This window comes from Thermobia domestica, chromosome 17 (assembly GCF_964235325.1).
Source record: "Thermobia domestica chromosome 17, izTheDome1.hap1.1, whole genome shotgun sequence".
NCBI classification, from domain to species: domain Eukaryota; kingdom Metazoa; phylum Arthropoda; class Insecta; order Zygentoma; family Lepismatidae; genus Thermobia; species Thermobia domestica.
Genome location: NC_137470.1, coordinates 16,576,356 through 16,596,908, shown reverse-complemented (window position 1 = coordinate 16,596,908; position 20,553 = coordinate 16,576,356).

Sequence of the window (20,553 nt, the reverse complement as noted above, 5' to 3'; positions counted from 1 at the left end):
GGGAGTAATCATCGAATTCTGCATGGATACTTACTAGAGAAATTAGTTTTTGACCCTTACGGCAATTCCGCTTCTCGAACTGCAACGCTAGAATCCAGGAATTTTCTTATTGTGACTACTACAGTAAACGTAGAAACTTGGCAACAACGCATTATGCGTTCTGCGCAAGTTTCGTATCAAAATCTATTTCCTTAAATGTAAATTAATATTTAAATAAAATATGAAACATAACAGGAAAAACGGTCAAACAATATATCTATTTCGTAATAAGATTGTTACTTTAAAATACTTTACACATACAAATAAACATTTCGTAAAACTGAACACTTCTTGCAAGATCTAACAGCAAGTGCCATCTTGTGTGCTCATTGTAAAACGAATCAAATATTTTCTTTTTATTTGTTACCATTTTCGATATCAGGAGCCACAACCAAATGAATCAGTGTCTTGTGCTGTAGCTGAAACATTACTCTATCTTATAGTATAATATTTATAATATGCAACGTTTCATTGCACAGTAGTTAAGGCAATGAGCTAAAATATGTACTGACTTCCGGGTGGTGATCCACATTAATAGCACTGTAAAGCAAGAGAACATATACAGGGTGGACATAAAGTCTCTCCCTGATGAAGATTAATAACAAGAAAACTAAAAACGATAGAAGCATGTGGTTTGCGGCAAATAATGTGTAAAATTTTTAACACAGTTGACTTCGGGATGTCCAGTTCACGTGATGCACAACGCAAGGATTCAAGGAACACGAATAGCTTCTACACGTTCCTCACTAACAATCGGTCTACCGTTTCTATCACGATCTAAAACTCTTCCTGTTGCAATAAACTGGCTGTACCATTCCTTTATACTCTTAACATCTGGTGGCTGCTGTTCATACTCTCTTCTGAATGTTCGCTGAACTGTGACGGGAGATTTTGTTTCATGATACCACAACACACACTTCGCTTTCTGCTGTGCTGACTCCATTTTTAAACAAATGTTTGTCGCGTTGCAGTCAGCTGCAGTACATGGCAGCACGGGCTGTGGCAAAATCTTGAAGTATCATACAAGGGATGTTTTCAGACCGTATCTTCTATCATTGTTTGTTTTCTTGTTATTAATGTTTATCAGGGAGAGACTTTTGTATACGGAGTTGTAAGAAAATCTTTAGTTATAAAAATTTATGCATAACATTGAAAAGAAGCGTTGTCCATAGTACAACAATCTCCCATATAAGATGTTCGAATATTGGAATTTTTTCTACGAAGTTCCATAGCGTATCCCTGCATTTGCTATTTGTGTAACTGTATAACACCAAGGTCCTAGTTCCTACCTTTCTATTTGATAGGGTCACTGGTCAGGTTGTGACAGAAGCTTCTTACCTTCTTCAATCTTCTCTCCTGAATCCCTACCCTGATGAAAAACGAAACCAGTGGTATTTTTCGTTACGTACAGCCAGCTACAGAGATGTTAAGTGTAAAAAGGCTGGCAGAAATTGTAGTGTTAAACCTATGTATTGCGTTTATTTAAAAAGTAAATAAAGTAAATTGAAAGGTCTAAAATCTTTAATGCACCGGAAAGTTGTAGATAGATTTTTCACTGAAAGGTTAAAACTTTGATTTTTTTAAATTGTAGAATCAGTTTAGATATCAGAAAAATTCATCACAATTAAAAAATATGGTGTATTGTAAAGAATAGTATCTTTTTAAAGTATGTTGTGATTTTTTTTTAAATATAAAAATGTTATTTTTGTTACTTAAATTGCGTTGAACAAATATACGAAATAAATTTCAATTTTAAGCTGTCTTTCTTAACGCGAAAGTGCCTACCCTTCTTCCTTTCCCAATATGTGTTGCGTACAGTTTAAAATAAAAAAAATACAAGACAAAAAAACCTACTTGTGTTGCAAATTGTCAACTCTAAACAGAAGTATTAAGAACAAATACAATTTTGAGTTTATTGACCTTCCTTTTAAATGCTTTGTTCATGTAATAAGTAGGATATTTATTCCTCTGACAGGAAATGAAAATCTCAGGAGACCAAAACAGAACTAATGTAGTAGATTTAAATAATACACTCATGTCCAAAATGATTCTCGCATATCTCTGTCTTCTTGTAAGAATATAATTTGATAATGATTTTCCAGGGTACTTTTAATACTGATACTATGTGTATAATCGGGAAATGTATATTTGTGGTAAATTTCATAGGAAAAAAAAAAATCATAAATACGAAAATTAGAATGAGTAAAACAAAATGTTGCTAAATGGACAAGGAAGTTTTATTTTCGATTTATTGTTCTTATTTACTGCTCTTTTGACATGAAATTTGCCACATACGTGTGTTTGCCGATTATACACATACTAACATTATAAGAAATACCGGGTGAATTCGTTATCAAATTATGTTCCTACAACAACAGGACATGAGTGTAATAACAATTCTGTAATAACGACCATAAATAGGTAAGAGAGGTAATCTGGAGAAACTAAGGCCGTGTCCAAAAGATACAAGTGTGCATTCGAAGTACGCTTATTTCCGGAACTGACGTCACCTAGTGTGCGTCAAAAGGTCCAAGTTCACAAGTCTGCGAGTGCATAGTACGTAGTGTGCGAGGATGTACACTACGTTAGCACACTTGCGTACTTAAGATGGGAGTTCTTCGTCGCAGGAAGAACAATAATGTCAAAGTGACTTAATAAAATTTTAAAAGACATATATTTAATATTTTTGTTGAGGTGAATATATTTGTGGGTGATCTAATAATAGTTTACTTGATAAATATACAAATTAGTGATTTTACAAGTAGAATATAAAAATGTTACGCAAATAACAAACGTATTTACGTTGTGTTCTTTGAGTATGCAATAGACTTTAAAATAGTATAGGGAAAGCAACCAAATAGTTTCTTTAATAATGCTATAAATTCATTTGTGTTTAAATATTACATGGTTTATGTAGCTTAATTGAAATAATTATACTATCGGTAATGGAGCTATTTGCACGTAAATGACAAATTTTAATGGCGTATGAATTAAAATGTTAAGCTCTATCATAGAATAATGAATACCTAGCTTATTCGTTTCTCTATACCTACAGCTGCAGCTGCAAATATTAATTCGTAGGTAGATAGGCCTAATTTCTAGTTTTGATTCTAAACAAATTCCTTTCAAAGCTACCAAATATACCAATTACCATACATTTTGCATTTTTGACAGCTGCCAAAAAGTGAAATACAGATCAAAAATGTATTTCTCCACATTTATCAAAGATTTCACAAATTCCTCTTGGTAAGTCTTTACTTTGGCTTTTTTTTTTTTTATCGATTCAGCGATTTGATCTTTCAGTTCCGGTTTTGTGAACTTGCCTGTTAGCTCATATATATATATATATATATATATATATATATATATATATATATATATATATATATATATATATATATATATATATATAAGTTAGTAACTAGGCTCCTTTCTATACCAAAGTTTAATATTTAATACGCATATTATGCCGAGCGAGCGTTAGCGAGTAAAGGCAGGTTAGAGGCTCGCAGGGGATGTTCTTTTCAGTCTTTGTTACGAATCGGTTCATTGAACGATTCATTGAATGAAATGGTCAAAGTAAAGACTTGCCTTCCTTTTATTTTATATAATCCCATTACGGTGCCCATTATGAATTGATTATGAACAAATAATTCCTTCCGTATAGTTGAACAATGCCACTACATTGCATACAGTATTTTTACATAAAATCGTCTCTTAATTTTCATAAAATTCTTATTAGATTAATAGTAGCTTTTTAGGATTATATTTCGACGAGGCGATTTGTTTCGTTACTGAGTAACCATTTTCGTAGTGGGAAGCATGTAGGAGAGACAGCGGGTATATTTCAAGAAAGATGTAGGGCGCCAAAAGCATATTGAAGTGCATACAATGTACAGAACTCATTCAAGCGGGCTTATAAGATAGTAATCTTTTATTTTTTTAACATATTATTTTAATTAGGGTTATCCACCTTGAGTACACGTGATCCTTATAAATTGGTATTTCATAGTGACATAATAGCTTTTTCCTGTAAATTTTGGTCCTCATGTTGTTCAACTCCACCATTTCTTTCCTTGTCATCCTTATAAGTGTTAACTTTTGGTGTAGATTAAGAATATGGAGACACTGTTTTGAAGATTTACGGGTAAAATCTATATATTCACAAAGAAAGAGTAACATATAAGGAACTTCAACATTAGCACAATATGGTAGAAATAGTCTAATCAGTATGCCTTTAACTGAAGCAATACAGTAGGCCTATAACGACGACAATTATAGTGTCATTGTTGTGTATTTACCGTACATAAAGGAATTATACTCAATATGAACTCTCTCCCAAAGTAGTTATGAGCCACATTATTGTAAATAGCGCTCCCTTCGGTGTCCTAACGCTCTTGCAAATTGCCTACTTTCACCTGCAATAAAATTCCTAAGCTACTTTGCATGTGTCATCAGCGCCCTAACCACCAGTGCTACTTTTCTTCCGGGGGATTAATAAATATTTCCTCGCGCAAGCATGCCTAATAAAATAGAACATTGCCATAGTTTAGTGGTTTTCATGCTGATAAATATTTGCAGATAGGGCAAAGCTGAAGCTCTTGGCATACATGAAAGAAACCCTTAAGTCATTTTATTGTTACCCCATATTGTCAATCTGTACGATATTTTATCTTTAATATAACTGGAAAGTCATTCATCTAAAAAAAAAAAAAAAAGCATGTTAATTTTTTCTAGTACTCGAAATTCTCCCTTCTTTTGTTATCAATGTTCAACATTCCACCAGGATGAGGCGCTGTAAACAAGTGTGGATCAAAAGCTAATTTGACAAAGTGTACACTATTTAGTGTGCACTCCATTTGTAGACTTCGAGTGTGCATCCTCGAAGTGTGCACTATGCGCTTTTGGACACGGCCTAAATATCTGAAAAAGGTCTTTAAAAAATTTACAACAGTTTCCGAAAAGATATGTATCTACTATCGCAATTTCAATATCGTCCAATTTGTTAGTGAAACCTCGTGTCAAAATTTGTTAGTTTTTCAGGTGACGAAAAAAAAAAATCACTACATCTGTTCAGAATATCAATATTTCAGATCTTCTGAAAGATGCTTTAATTAGTTTGGGCCATTTTTTTTTTAAATTACTATTGGCCGGGTTGCGGAAAAGTTGTTGCCTCTTGTTAGTAGTAGTGAACACACAAAATTTGGATTTTTCGGTCAATCCCTTCTGTTGCCTCATGAGATTTGAATATTGCAAATGCAAATAGTTTTATCCCTATGCAATCTGCACGACACTACGAAGAAAATAGTGCTGCACAGTTATAACCTTTGGATCTTCACATACAAGCGTTCTGAGGCTGAAAATAAAACGCAAGAGAAAAGTGGGATGCGATATTGTTCTTATGGTTAAAAATTGTAATCAATTAGACGAAAAACTATTTTTATTTTTCAATTCGTGTTCTTCATACATTGTGTAAAAATATGTTGTTAACCTTAAAATTGCAGCTTTTTTGAGGTATATAGTGAACAATTTCTTTAGACCCATTTATATTATAAAGAAAATTTTAATCAAGTAATCTGATATCAAGTAATTTTGAAATCGGCTGTGCAATAATAGAAAATATATATATTTACCTACAACATTGTACACGACAATAATAATAATAATACGTAAAACATTGTTTTATGAAAAATCTGAAACAATTTTATACACAGTTGTGAGAAACTTTTAGACTGCGAGACAAAGCCCGTGACTTCTTTTGAACCAATGAAGCTCGAATGGATCGAAAAATTAGAAGGTTTAAAAGATTTTAGTAAGGATCAACAATCCTTTTGGACATTTCTCGAGGAGTTTCAGAAGATTTGTGTCCGCCAGACCTTCTGAAGAAAAAGCCTGGACCAATTGTCATGCCTCGATGGCTGACGACAGCTTCTCGCATTCTCCTATTATATATTAGCACCGAAAATCCCGAAGAAGCACTCCATTGGCTGGCACAGTATTTCAGCAAAGTATATGTATGAATTTGGTTTGAAATAAAGCGAAATTATTCTCACCAACGGGACGCGACACTTGTGGCTACTCATTCGATCTGCATCCTTTTTTCCAGAGGAATTAAATAAGGAAATCGTGTATACTGTGATTAGTTCCAACACTTACTTTGCCCATCCGGAAAACTTGTTGTTGGTAATGCTCACCGACTGAACCAGAACATTCAAATTTTATAATGGAGAAGAAGAAAGTGTCGGTACAGAGAGATCAAGTCTATGTGAATTCGTTGTTCTAAAAGTAAAGTTAGACGCAAGTAAATACCATGAGATAATAGATTGGTTCTCAACGGACATCACCGAATCACTAGTTACAAGAGAACTTTCTTAAAGCCAGATAGAGGAAAATATTAGAATGACGGAGGAAATTCGATGTTTTCCGTGCCATACTCAAGCGGTGGAGATGATGATAAAAGTATTTACAGAAGCGCCAGCATCAGTGTGTGGAGCGGATCGAAGGGTTGGCTTTATCAGGGCAAAATTAGTCTCGAAGAAAAAATGGAAAAGTTTGACTCCAAGCAGGATTATCAAATGTAAAGGGGCCAGAAAAACGGAAGCAAGTGGGCGGACGGGTGGAAGTTGATTTACTGCCACCTCCTTGTGAGTTTCGGAGTGTATGTGCCGTAACAAGCTAAGAGCTGCAAGGGAAGATTTGTTAACAATTTTTCATGACCTATTGTATATTTATAATATGTTTTGAAAACATCAATACAATTTCTTCGTCTCATTGATTATAATTTTTAACCAGATAGGAAAAATATCGCGTCTCACTTTTCTCTTGCGTTTTATTTTCACGGAAGTAGTCTACAGTCTCAGGTTTTAGAGCATTTCTCCGTTCCTAAACTATATAGCCTGTAGTACTAAAATATCTTTCAGTAGACGCACTAGAAGCAGGGATGACCAGATATTGACGCGCTAATTTGCACAATTTTGGTAATATTTGTTCTTGTTGCTTCCACCCAGTGTTGGGCAAATTTCAATTGAATTAACAATTAACCTGTAAATTTAATTGTTAATTGCAATTAACAATTGAAATAAGTAATGGTTAATTGTTAATTGCAGTTGGCCATTAAAAAAGGAGAATCAATTGCAATTGATCAATTGATTGAAAGTAATTGCAGTGGAAAGTAATTGCAATTGAATTCTGTAATTCAATTGCAATTGAAATTAATTGGCAATTGATTCAATTGCAATTGATTTCCACAGCAATTACTTTCAATTGATTGATCAATTGCAATTGATTTTTACTGATTAATTTTCAACACTGTAGTTCAGAGAGGGCGTAGGGCAATGAAAACTTTAGCCACGATCAATTGACTCACCACTCGTCGTGACCCACGACCCACCGTGACCCACTCTGACCCACCACCCACCATAAACCACTCTTACCCACTGTGACCCACAGACCCACCAAAACCCATTGTCATCAACTCTGGCCCATGATTCACGCCCTCTTCTCTACTGACTAAAGAGTTTAAACTTGTAATAAAACAAGCCTATAAAATTATCACTCATCGGAGTTTGAATTTTTACGATCAATAGCTCAAGCACCGCACTAATACAATAACGGCGGATCTGACCTTTCTAATATAAATAAAAGAGTTTGTTCGTGTGTCTATCTGTCTATCTTTATGCGACCTGTGGACGAGACGAGTGGACCGAAACTTTTCAAAATTTGGTCACGGGTAGCTTGGTCTAGGCCCCAGACCAAGACGAAGAGTTTTTTTTTAATTCCTTACTAGGGGGTCTCCAGGGGACGTTTACCGGGACCGGCCTGGGGACCAGACAAGTCGACCGAGAGTTTCCAAATTTTGGTCAAAGATACCTTGGTCCAGGTCCCACACCAAGGCAAAGCTTTTTCGAAAAAATTCGAACCAGGGGGGCGTTTACCGGGACATGTAAAAGTAGTAGAAAATGACCGATATCAGTGTCGATTTCATAGTTTTCGCGGTCGCTGAGATCAGTGGTGAAACTCCGATCGCATTAACTTCCAAATTTACCGTATTCGGCTACGGGCCATGGGTCAACGGGGGAAGGGGGGAATGCCGAAACGTACAAGTAATCCAAAATGCCGATATTAGTGTCAAATCCATAGTTTTCGCGGTTGCTGATATCAATGGTGACACTGCCATTAGCGATGACTTTCAAATTCATCCATCGTTGTATGCGGGCCTTGGGTCACCAGAGGGGGGAATTCCGAGACATGTAAAAAAAATAATCGAAAATGACCGATATTAATGTCAAATTCATAGTTTTCGGGGTAGCTGAGCTCATTGGTCAAACTCAATACCGCGTTTACTTTCACATTTAGCCCCCATCAGATAAGAAACGGGGGCATTATAACGGGATCACGAGACATGTAAAAATAATCCACAATGACCGATGTTAAATCCGTAGTTTTCGCGGAGGCTGAGATCAATGGTGATACTTTCATTAGCGATGATTTTCAAATTTAGCCACCATTGTATGCGGGCCGGGAGTCACCGGGGGTGGGGAATTGCGAAACATGTAAAAATAATGGAAAGTTACCGATATTAGTGTCAAATCCATAGTTTTCGCTGTCGCTGACATGAATGGTGATACTTCCACAGGCGTTGACTTCCAAATACAGCCCCCATCGGCTGCGGGCCAGAGGCATTGTTTTTTTTTTCAAAATTGGAACCAGAGGATTATAGGGACTTTTACCGGCATATGTAAAAAGTAGTAGAAAATGGCAGATGTTAGTGTCACATTCATAGTTTTCGCGGTATTAGTTGGGGGTTGGTGGGGGCCAGAGGAGATTTTTTCACAATAGGAACCAAGGGGGTCTGAGGGGGCGTTCACCGGGACATGTAAAAGTACTAGAATTTGTGTCGAATCCATATTTATCGGGGTTGCTCAGACCTATAGTGAAACCCCCGATAGTGTTTACGTTCAAATTCAGCCCCCATCGGCCTTCCCAATGAAAACACATATACGTTGTTGGATATATATTCACACAAAATATATCCAATGTTAGAAATGTTTCTTAATTGTTCTCCCGTTGTTCAGTTTGTTTACATTGATATTTTATCTGATCCGTTCGAAGAACGGGCATAACAGCTAGTACAAAATGGTAAAGTGTTTGTTATGGACCAAATTACAATGAATTCAATTATATAGATAATTATTATAATTATAACTAATAATTATTTCGCTGTTGAATTATAGAGCTCCTCCGTGGCTAAGCGGTTAGCGTACGCGCCTTTGGCGTGGAAGACCCGGGTTCGATTCCCGGCGGGAGCTCATGTGGTTCGGATTCCACGTTAATCAGTAGTCCATGTCTCATATAGCCTCGCTGCTGACCGGGACATTAAACCCCAAAATCAACTCAAAATCAAATCAACTTGTTGAATTATACATACTTTTCAGTGGAAAAATGAATAAAATTTAAAAGTCCCAAATCAACGTAAAGTAGACCAACGTAAAGGAAAAATGTATAATTTTTTTCATATAATTAAGCTTACAAACTTAAAATTTCCATGTAATTAAGCTAAATTTCCATTTTTGTGTCGTTTTGTGCGCCTATTTCCTCGTTTTCTGCGTCACCGGAAATGGGTCAATGTTATCCTACAAATATGGCGGAACAAGTTAATGCTGTTCCGTCAGGAACGATTTCGAGGTCGTTTCCTTCACATCGTCTTGTGCGTGTTTTCTACCGTTTTGTAAGCCTATTTCCACGTTTTGTGATTCAATGGTAGTGGGTCAAAATGGGCATTCAATGTGGGAAGAAAACTGAACCACTCTCCCACCAGTGTCGCTTTTTTCGCATTGTTTAGTGCATATTTATACCGTTTCTGCGCATACTTTCACGTTTTGTAGGCCAACGAAAGTGGGTCAAAGGCGACCTACAAATATGGCAGAGAAAGACATATTCATTCCACTTTCAAGGTCCGTTTTGACCCTCTCCCACTGATGCACAAAGCGACACAAATCATGTATAAAAAATGTGAAGGAAACGACCTCATTTGATGGTGACGGAACAGCATTAAGTTATTCCGCTATACTTGTAGGCCATTTTGACCCATTTTTGTTGTCGCACTAAAGTGGAAATAGAAGCACTAAAGTGGAAATAGGAGCACAAAACGGTACAAAGCAGGCACTGTACGATGCGAAAGAAACGACCCCCCAAATTCGATAGTGGCGGAACAATGGCTCTATTTTCTCACACATTGATGGACCATTTTGACGCATTTCTGGTGATGCTCAAAACGTGGAAGTAGGCGAACAGAACGGTACAAAATACACACTAAATGATGCGAAAGAACCAACCCCGAATAGTGGTGGCGGAATAGTGATCCATTTAACTCCCACTTTAAAAGCCCGTTTAACTCACTTCCGGTGACGCACAAGACGAGGAAGTAGGCACAGAAAACTTTTTCAAAAATAATCACTAAACGATGCGACAGAAACGACCTAGAAATTCGACAGTGTCGGAACAATGGGTCATTTTGGTCACACTTTGGAGGTCCATTTTCACACACTTCTGGTGACACGCAAAACGTGAAAATAAGGGCACGAAACATTCACTAGTCTACGCGAAAGGAAGAACCACGAAATTCGGTAGGTATAGTGGCGGAGCAGTGGGTCATTTTCGTCCCACCTTCGAGGCCCATTTTGACCGTCTTCCAGTGACGCACAAAACGTCGAAATACGCGCACAAAAGGGTATGCAATGTGAAATTAACGACCTCGAAATTCGATAGTAGCGGAACTCTTGGTCGTTTTCGTCCCATATTGGAAGCCCATTTTGACCCACTTCAAGTGACGCATAAAACGTGGAAATAAGGGCACGAAACGGCACGGAAATCCACTAGTCGATGCAAAAGGAAAGATATCGAAATTAAGTAGTGGCGGAACTCTTGGTCATTTTCATCCCACTTTCGAGGCCCATTTTGACCGTCTTCCAGTGACGCACAAAACTTCGAAATAGGCGCACAAAAGGGTACGCGATGTGAAATTAACGACCTCGAAATTCGATAGTGGCGGAACAGTGGGTCATTTTCGTCCTATCTTGGAAGCCCATTTTGACCCACTTCTGGTGACGCACGAAACGTGGAAATGGGGGCACGAAACAACACGAAAATTCAGTAGTCGATACGAAAGGAAGGACCTCGAAATTCGGTAGTGGCGGAGCAGTGGGTCATTTTCGTCCCACCTTCGAGGCCCATTTTGACCATCTTCCAGTGACGCACAAAACGTCGAAATAGACGTACAAAAGGGTACGCGATGTGAAATTAACGACCTCGAGATTTAATAGTGGCGGAGCTCTTGATCGTTTTCGTCCCACATTGGGGACTCATTTTAACCCACATCCCACGACGTACAAAACGGAAGTAGACGCACAAAACGGCACAAAACGATGTGAAGGAAACGATCTCGAAATTCATTGGTGGCGGAAGAGCAATAATGTGTTCCGCCATATTTGTAGGCCCATTTTGACCCACTTCTGGTGATGCACAAAATGTGGGAATAGGCGCATAAAGCGACACAAAACACGCACAAAAGATGCAAAACAAAGTACCTTGAAATTCGTTGGTGGCGGAACAAGTTAATGACGCCGTGAGCACCAATATAAGTATATACTGTAGTTCTTACCAGTTGGCGCGGTGGGTCAGTGGTAGAGCGTTCACCTCCGGTGCTTGAGGTCCCTGGTTCGATCCCAGCTCGCGCAGTTTGTACTTTGTGGTGGACAAACACCGTGCTCGTGGATTTTCTCGGGGTTCTTCCGTTTCCTCCCACTTTCTTTATTTCATTCATTTCCTATCATCACCGTCTCCTTTAGCCTAACCGGCATAATCGTGGGACGTAAAACTAAAGATTTCATATTTTTTGTAATTCTTACCATCAAGGCTGAGAACTGCACGTCCAATTTTTTAGCCAAAGTAGAAGCCCAACCGGAATAGTGATGTCAACCGACTCGGATCGGTTCAACTGAGCGTACAGCTTGAACTGGCTTGGTTGGGATTACCCATCGACTGGGCTCAATTGAGCCAATGGCTTGAACCGGCTCCGTTGAAACGAGTCCATAGGCTGGGTTCGAGTCAGCTTAACTGAGCCGATGGCTCGAACCGGCTCGGTTGGGGTAAGCAATCAGCTCGGCTCGGCTCGTGTGAGCCATCGGCTCGAGCTGGCTCGGTTGGATGAGCTGTTGGCTCGGCTCACTTCTCGGTTCGGCTCGATAAGTGAATAAGCTGTGAGCGAGCCGCTTGAGCTGTTGACAACCCTAAACCCGGGTCGAGCAGTTTTGAACATGTTTGGCTGGAGTCCCATAACTTTTAATTATTTTTCGCTCGAGCCCGAATACTTGCTCCTCCTGAACTCAAACCAAGAACTTCGTGACCGATGTCCTTGCCTCCTGAAGATTTCTTGACGACCGAGATCGACAGTCAACTAATTTTTAGTATTCCGATACAAACCGCCTATATTCCATGTTTATACAGGTACACGGTGTTATAATGATAATTAATTATAGTAGTAGTAGTAGTAGTATCATTGATAATTATATTGTCAATGTAGGATACTTGAAGATAGTAGTACTTGGAACTACACAAAGAATTTAGGTCGAATTGGCTCGACTCGACTGGAAACTCGATCCGAATTCGAGTCGAGTTGGGGGAAATTTTTCGAGCCGAGATCTCAAGTCGAGCTCAAAGATGTCTGCTTCGAGTCGAGTCGAGTTTTAAAGAAAACTCGCTCGAACTCGTTGGTGCCCATTCCTATTGTATGCATGACGGGCATATAGAGTTCTTTCGAGGGGGATAGAACCATAAACAATATATTTTAAAAAAATACTTAGTTTCCCGGCTTTCTTCCCATGGGGGGAGGAGGGATGGTAGGTATCCAGCATTTCTTATAAGTACCTTATTTGAAATATGTAAAACAGTAACAAGTGGACATCACAATACACACACATCTTCTTATCTTCAGTTTTAATTGCTGATTTCAGTTGCAATTAACAATTACAATTAACAATTACAAGTTTCAATTGTCAATTGCAATTAACAATTAAATGTTTCAATTGCACCCTTTGCAATTGACAATTAACAATTACAAGTTTCAATTGCCTGGTGACCAATTAACAATTGACGAAAATTTAATTGCAAATTTTATGATTGAATTCAATTGCAATTGAAATTAATTGTCAATTACAAATTGAAATCAATTGCAATTGAAATCAATTGCAATTGATTTTCAGAGCAATTACTTTCAATTGATTGATCAATTGCAATTGATTTCAATTGGTTTTGCCCAACACTGCTTCCACCAATGTAGTATATCTAGTTCTCTTAGACATGATGGCACGTTGAGGTAGATGTCTACTTCTTGGTCACATTAACAAGAGATTTAAGGTCCATATACTCAATCCATTAGCTTATTCTTCTTGGTAGGTGGCTGCAAATCTTGTCTGTTTGAGCTACTATCCTTAGCAAGAAGCCAACTACAGTAGATGGCTCTGACAAAATGAGACGACATACTTCTGTGTGGACAGATTATGATAATCTCTCATCTATATACATTGCTCGCAGATGACGGTATTTGGGCCTCAAGAAGGTCGCCACTTTATGATCTATACTAATGTTGTCCTTCTCATTGAGAAACTTTTCCACTTGAACCTTAAGCTGTGACATATCATTGGAATCAACTTCACTGTTAACTTTGAATTTTTTTTTCTATCAAACCAAGGCAGTATCAAATGCATTGTTGCTGTTTTCTCTGCCTGCAATGCTTTGGTGACATCATAGAAATCTTCTAAAAATGCAATAATTTCTTTTATTAATGATTCATCAAGGCCATCTAAACGCTGCTCATCTTTGTGCTCTTCTAGTAGTCACCGGATGTCGACCACCTGCGATTCCACAGATTTCAATATGATGAGTTTAGTATTCAATCTTACCTCAGTGTCTTGGTTAACACTGTGTTGCAGCCGAGTTATCAATCCAGACCTCTTGAGATATGTAACTAACTTAACTAACGCAATTGAAAAGATTTTTTACTGATGGCAGGGCGGAGGAAGTTATATTGTAAAGCGTTACGCAAAACTGTATTTAGTAGATGATTTGCACAGTTTTAGCGTTTATGATCTTCCAAAGCCTTCACAACATTACTTCCTTAGTAAGTAACGAACGGAGCATTTATACAATCTTGTTGAGAGATTCCTATCTTAGATACTTCTTTGAATAATTCTTTTTTAATGTTCTCTGACGTTTTTCGTGCTGCTGGAAATGCACTAGTGAATAACGCGTGACTTTTTAAGATCCACTCTTTTAAGACTTTTGATCTTGGGCTAATCTGACCTTGTTTAGCCAGTATCGTGGGTTTTTAGGCCTTTTAGAAAAATATAGTTGATTGCTAAATAATAATAGACGCACTATAAACATTCCAAACAATTTTTTGGATTTTAGATTTTATTACAAATATGTAATGTGGTGATGTAAGAAGGAAGATGATTTCTGTTTGAAATATGCGCTTGTTGAACAACCGACATTTTTTTTTACAATAGAAAAATAATACTCCTGCTGCTTGTGAAGTGAATAAGCAGTCGCGGACAGCCGACTAGGAGTGGTCCTCCAGCTTGGGGGTTTGGGAAGGCTAACAACCTCATCTTGTAAAAAAAAAAATGCACTTGTTCAGAAATATTCACCAAAGGCTCGGACAAGGACTGATAACTTGGCACGACCTCAGCAAAAGAAAATGGACATGAGATTTGGAACATGGAATACTAGAAGTCTTTATAGGGAAGGCGCGTTAAAATCCGTAACGAGTGAGTTAGAGAAATACAGGATGGACCTAGTAGGAGTTCAGGAAGTTAGGTGGGAAGGAAATGGATCTGTGAATTCCGGAAATTTTACGTTCTTTTACGGGGAAGGAAATAAAAATCACCAGTTAGGGACAGGGTTTTTCGTTCACAAACGAATATTACCAGCAATTAAACGGGTTGAATTTGTTACTGATACTTTCTTTTATTACTCTTGATGGCGGTGGTGTGATATTATTGTTTTAAATGTACATGCCCCAACTGAAAATAAGGATGACGATATAAAAGAGGTTTTACGACGAAATGGAATGGATATTTGACCAACTCCCGCGATACCATATGAAAATTCTATTAGGGGATTTCAATGCGAAGGTAGGACGAGAGGATATTTTCAAACCGATTATAGGGAACGAAAGTCTCCATAAGGAAAGTAATGATAACGGTATTAGATTCGTGAACTTTGCAACATCCAAAAACCTAATCGTGAAGAGTACAAAATTCCCACATCGCGACGTTCATAAATACACTTTGACATCACCAGACGGAAAAATACATAATCAAATTGATCACGTTTTAGTAGACAGAAGAAGGCAATCTAGCATAATGATGTCCGGTCGTTTAGAGGGGTTGATTGTGACACTAATCACTACCTGGTAGCAGCGATAATACGAGAGAGATTATCGTTGAATAAAGGTAATATTCATTGTCCGAAAACGGAGAGATTCAATTTAAAGAAATTAGAAGCGAGCCAGGTAAGAGAGGAATACCAGATTGAAGTTTCGAATAGATTCTCGGCTTTAGAAGATTTGGAGTGCACTAGTGTTGAGGATACCTAGATTGAAATTAGAGATAGCATTAAAAGTTCAGCAAAAGAAAAAAATGGGACACGCGGAAATACGTAGGAAGAAACCATGGTTCGACCAGGAATGCATAAAACTAGCAGAGAAGAGAAAACAGGCAAAATTATGCTGGCTACAAAATCCGAATGAAATAACTACACAAAATTTCGCAGATATCAGGCGGAAAACTTCCAAAACTTTTAGAACAAAGAAACGCGATTTTCTGAAAGCTAAAATTAAGGAACTTGAAGATAATAGTAAAAATAAAAACATCCGGGACATGTATAAGGGAATCAGCGAATTTAAGAAAGGCTATCAACCTCGTGCTTATATATTAAAGAAATCTGACGGTACAGTTCTCACTGATACGGATAGCATCTTAAATAGAGGAAAGATTTCTTTGACGATTTGCTTAACACGCAACGAAAAACTAGTGTGCGTGGAGAAAAGGAGATACACACCGCAGAACCGTTATTCCAGAACCCAACCGAATAGAAGTAGAAACCGCTATAAAGAAATTAAAGAAACACAAATCTCCGGGTGTAGATGAAACTCCGGTTGAGTTAATTTTATCTGGAAGTGAAAAATTGTGGAACAAGATACACAAACTCATTCTCCTTATCTGGAACAAAGTAGAATTGCCACAAGAGTGGAAAGAATAAATCATTGTTTGAATCCACAAGGAAGGCGAGAAAACTGACTGTAATAATTATCGAGACATTTCTATTCTGTCAACATCCTATAAAATACTTTCAAACATTGTATCAGCAAGACTGACCCTATACGCAGATGAAATTATTGGAGATTATCAGTGCGGATTTAGAGGAAATCGATCAACTATCGACCAAATATTTACCATTCGCCAAATACTCGAAAAAAAAGTGGGAATACAATACCCCGGTACATCAACTATTTATTGATTTTAGAAAAGCGTACGACTAGGTTAGGAGGGAAACATTATACAACGTTCTTACAGAACTTGGAATACCGAGAAAGCTAATTAGATTAATTAAGATATGTTTAAATGAATCCCAAAGTAAAGTCCGGGTAGGAAAATTTTTGTCCATGTCGAAAATGGCCTGAAACAAAGAGATGCGTTGTCGCCATTATTATTTAACTTTGTTCTGGAGTACGCTATAAGGAAAATCAAAGATAGCGACCAGGGCCTAGAGTTGAATGGAGTTCACCAGGTTATGACATATGCTGATGATGTTAATTTAATAGGGCATGATAGGAGAACAATAGAAAGAAATGCAGAGATCTTATTAAACGCTTGCAGGGACATGGTTTAGAAGTAAATGCAGAGAAAACTAAATACATGGAATTGCGTCGGGACCGTAATACAGAAAATTAAGGATGCGTTAAAATATTAAATAATACTTTTGATTAAGTGGATAGTTTCAAATATCTAGGATCAATATTAACAGAGGAAAATCATATTCACGAAGAAATTAAATGTCGACTAAAAGCAGGGAATTCGTGTTATTATTCGGTTCAAAATCTCTTGTCGCGAATTCTGTCGAGGAATTTGAAGCTTAAACTGTACAAAACGATAATCATGCCTGTTCTGTATGGCTGCGAAACATGGTCACTTACTCTGAGGGAAGAACATGGACTGAAAGTATTTGAGAACAAGATCCTGAGACGAATATTCGGACCCAAGAGGAATGGGAATGGGGAATGGCGGAATCTTCATAACGAGGAACTACATAAGTTATATGGTTTACCCAACATTGTTAGGATCATCAAGTCTAGGAGGCTTAGGTGGGCGGGTGATGTAACTAGAATGGAAGAAAGTAGAAACGCTTTCAAAGTCTTGACTGAAGACCAATCGGAAAACGACAATTAGGAAGACCTAGGCGCAGATGGGAGGACAATATTAAGATGGATCTCGCAGAGATTGGAATACAAAGTAGAAACTGGATTCAGTTAGCTAAGGATAGAAGTCAGTGGAGAGGTTTTGTGAACGCGGCATTGAACCTCCGGGTTCCACAGGCCATAGAGTGAGTGAGTGAGTTAGTTATTATCACTACGACTGCTACTACTATTACTACTTCTACAATTACTACCGCTGATAGTATTTCTACTAATACTAATTGTAAAGCCGATACTACTACTGCTGCTGCTGCTAATACTACCACAACAACAACTACTGCCTCTGCTTATACTATTACTACTACTACTAATGCAATTACTAGTTTCGTATTTGAATTTAACAAATCTTCTATGTCATATTTTCAGTGTGTAACGTAAAGAAACTCTCTAATGTGAGCCGAACCGAAGCACCGTATCTTGATAGGCAGGACAAGGTCATTTCGAGTATACCGTACTTCTAGACTTCCAGTGTCGAGTGTCACATTGTGTTGTCAATAAATTCAGCATGGAACTGTCTGAAGGAAGTAAAAGAAAAGCTTGCAAATAAATAATTCAAGTCAACTGAAGAGCTACAAAGTATTTTGATGGACAAAGTGTGTAGTTGTAGTTGACTCTGAAACTAGTAATGAACATGGTTTTCTGTTCTGTAAAGAGCGTGGAAAGATTTTAGTGTACAACAGTACTAAATCAGGGGCAAAAAACACCTAAATGGCACACGAGAACGTAAGTAGGAGAGACTGAACTATTCTACAGGTACCGTTATGTTTTATAAATAATATAGAAAGTAATGGGCTGTGTTGGCAGCCGGTTGTGTTAGGTCATTAGGGTTTGATGACATGCTTACGTGTGTTTGGAAAGTTCTTATGTTTCTTTTTTTAGTTGTGCTGACATGGAAAGGTCATGTGTTCTTTTTTCGAGTCTGTATGCGTGTGTGTAGAGACTTTATACTGGCTATTTTTAAAAATAATAATGGAAATTTGAATTGGTTTGATTTGAATTAAATCTGTTGATATGATGAAATTAATATTGCGCAGTAGTGATTAAATTAATATTGAATATATTACACGAGCAATATGTGAGAGAATAAAAGATATTCTCCTAATAAATTAGTCGGAACAATATGTGAGAGAATAAAAGATATTATACAAATGGATTTGACTAATAGAAACTTACATTATACCTGTTTTTATTTTTATATTCTCCTAATAAATTAGTCGGAGCAAATAAGGTGTTCGAACAATATGTGAGAGAATAAAAAGATATTCTCCTAATATATTTAACGGTTCGATTTGTATGAAATCTCATAAAGTGGTAGGAAATTGTTTTATTTGTTAAAAATAAGGTGTTCAAACAATATGTGAGAGAATAAAAGATATTCACCTAATAAATTAGTCGGAGCAAATTGTATTTGCGAACATATTAAAAATGGGAACCTACAAATAATTTCGAAAATAAGAAGGTGAGAACACTTATAATGTGTAAAAGTTTAAGTGATACGTACTGGGATCGAACGCGGGACCCTTAGCATCGGAGGTGAACACTGTATTGTACGGGGATTGAACCTGGGACCCTTAACACCATTGGTGAACGCTGTATTGTACTGAAAATGAATCCGGGACCCCCAAGCACCAGAGATGAACGCTGTATTGTTTTGAGAATAAGCCTGGGACCCTTAGCACCAGAGGTGAACATTGTATTGTACTGGGATTGAACCCGGGAACCCCAAGCACCAGAGGTGAACGTTGTATTGTACTGAGAATTATTGCAATTCTCACATGTAAATTGGCTAGAAAAAAACATGGGAAATACGAAGTGTGTGTGTGTGTGTATGATTTAAATGGTTTATTTATTTATTTTGTTAATATTCATCGCTTTATTGATTTGTTTATTCCTTATAGTTAACTCCGTGTTTACAGGCAAGTTTGAAATACGGAGTGACTGAATTGTTCTTCCGTCTTTGAGAGAAGGCGAGCTTAGAATGAACACAATTTTATTTTTGTAAATGCCATTACTTCCGGGTCACTGCCTTATACGCGTTTCCCTTTTGCTTACGTTAGAACTTTGAGTGCTGACACAGATATAGAATGTCAATGTACTTTCTACTTTTATTTCCGCTTGTACTGAAATAACCTTAGACGCTTTCTCCTTGCCGTTAGAACTTTGACTGGTGACATACTGAAATATTTTTCCATTAACTATGATTGTCACTGCGATACTTATCGGCAGTGATGAAGAAGACAGATAGAAATTTTATGTTTCTTCCCCCTTTAGAAGATGTTTTGGGACAAACACGTAAATGTATTTTTGTGGCAATATCTGATTTTGGCAGAATATCTAATATCTGATGAAAGTTTTACATGTAAGCATTTTCCTTAATTAGATGAGAACCGTACATAGCTACAAGGCCCAAATGTCGATACCCTGTCTGAATGAGATTTCTCCAGCGGTTGACGAACTTGTAAATAAGAAATTTTTAGATTTCTTGCCGTAACACTGAATAAACGATGTTAGCGGACATGATGACTTTATTTATTTATAATTAATGAAATCGGGTTGAAAACCTGATGAAAACATGATGATTGGGGGAGGGACATAATGAAATCCTTATATATATATAGTATTGAAATAAAGTTTGTTATTATTGTTTTACACAGTTCCATAGTGTGTGTGTTGAAAAACTTTATTTGTGTGTTTATTGAACTTTTTTCGTCAGTGATTTTAACAGAACGAACTCTGATTTTTAAGGTGAGAACTTTTTAAATGCTAAACTGATATGTATTATTCACTTAATTATAATGAAAGTTTTTTTTTTGAATAATTATTGGAAAACTACACGCTTTGCTTTTAAGAAACATTATCGGGGGAATAAACCTACGACCATTTTGTAATTATGCAAGAGGGACATTATTATTATTATTATTATTATTATTATTATTATTATTATTATTATTTCATTCTTTCGCTTTATTAGAAGCTCATTC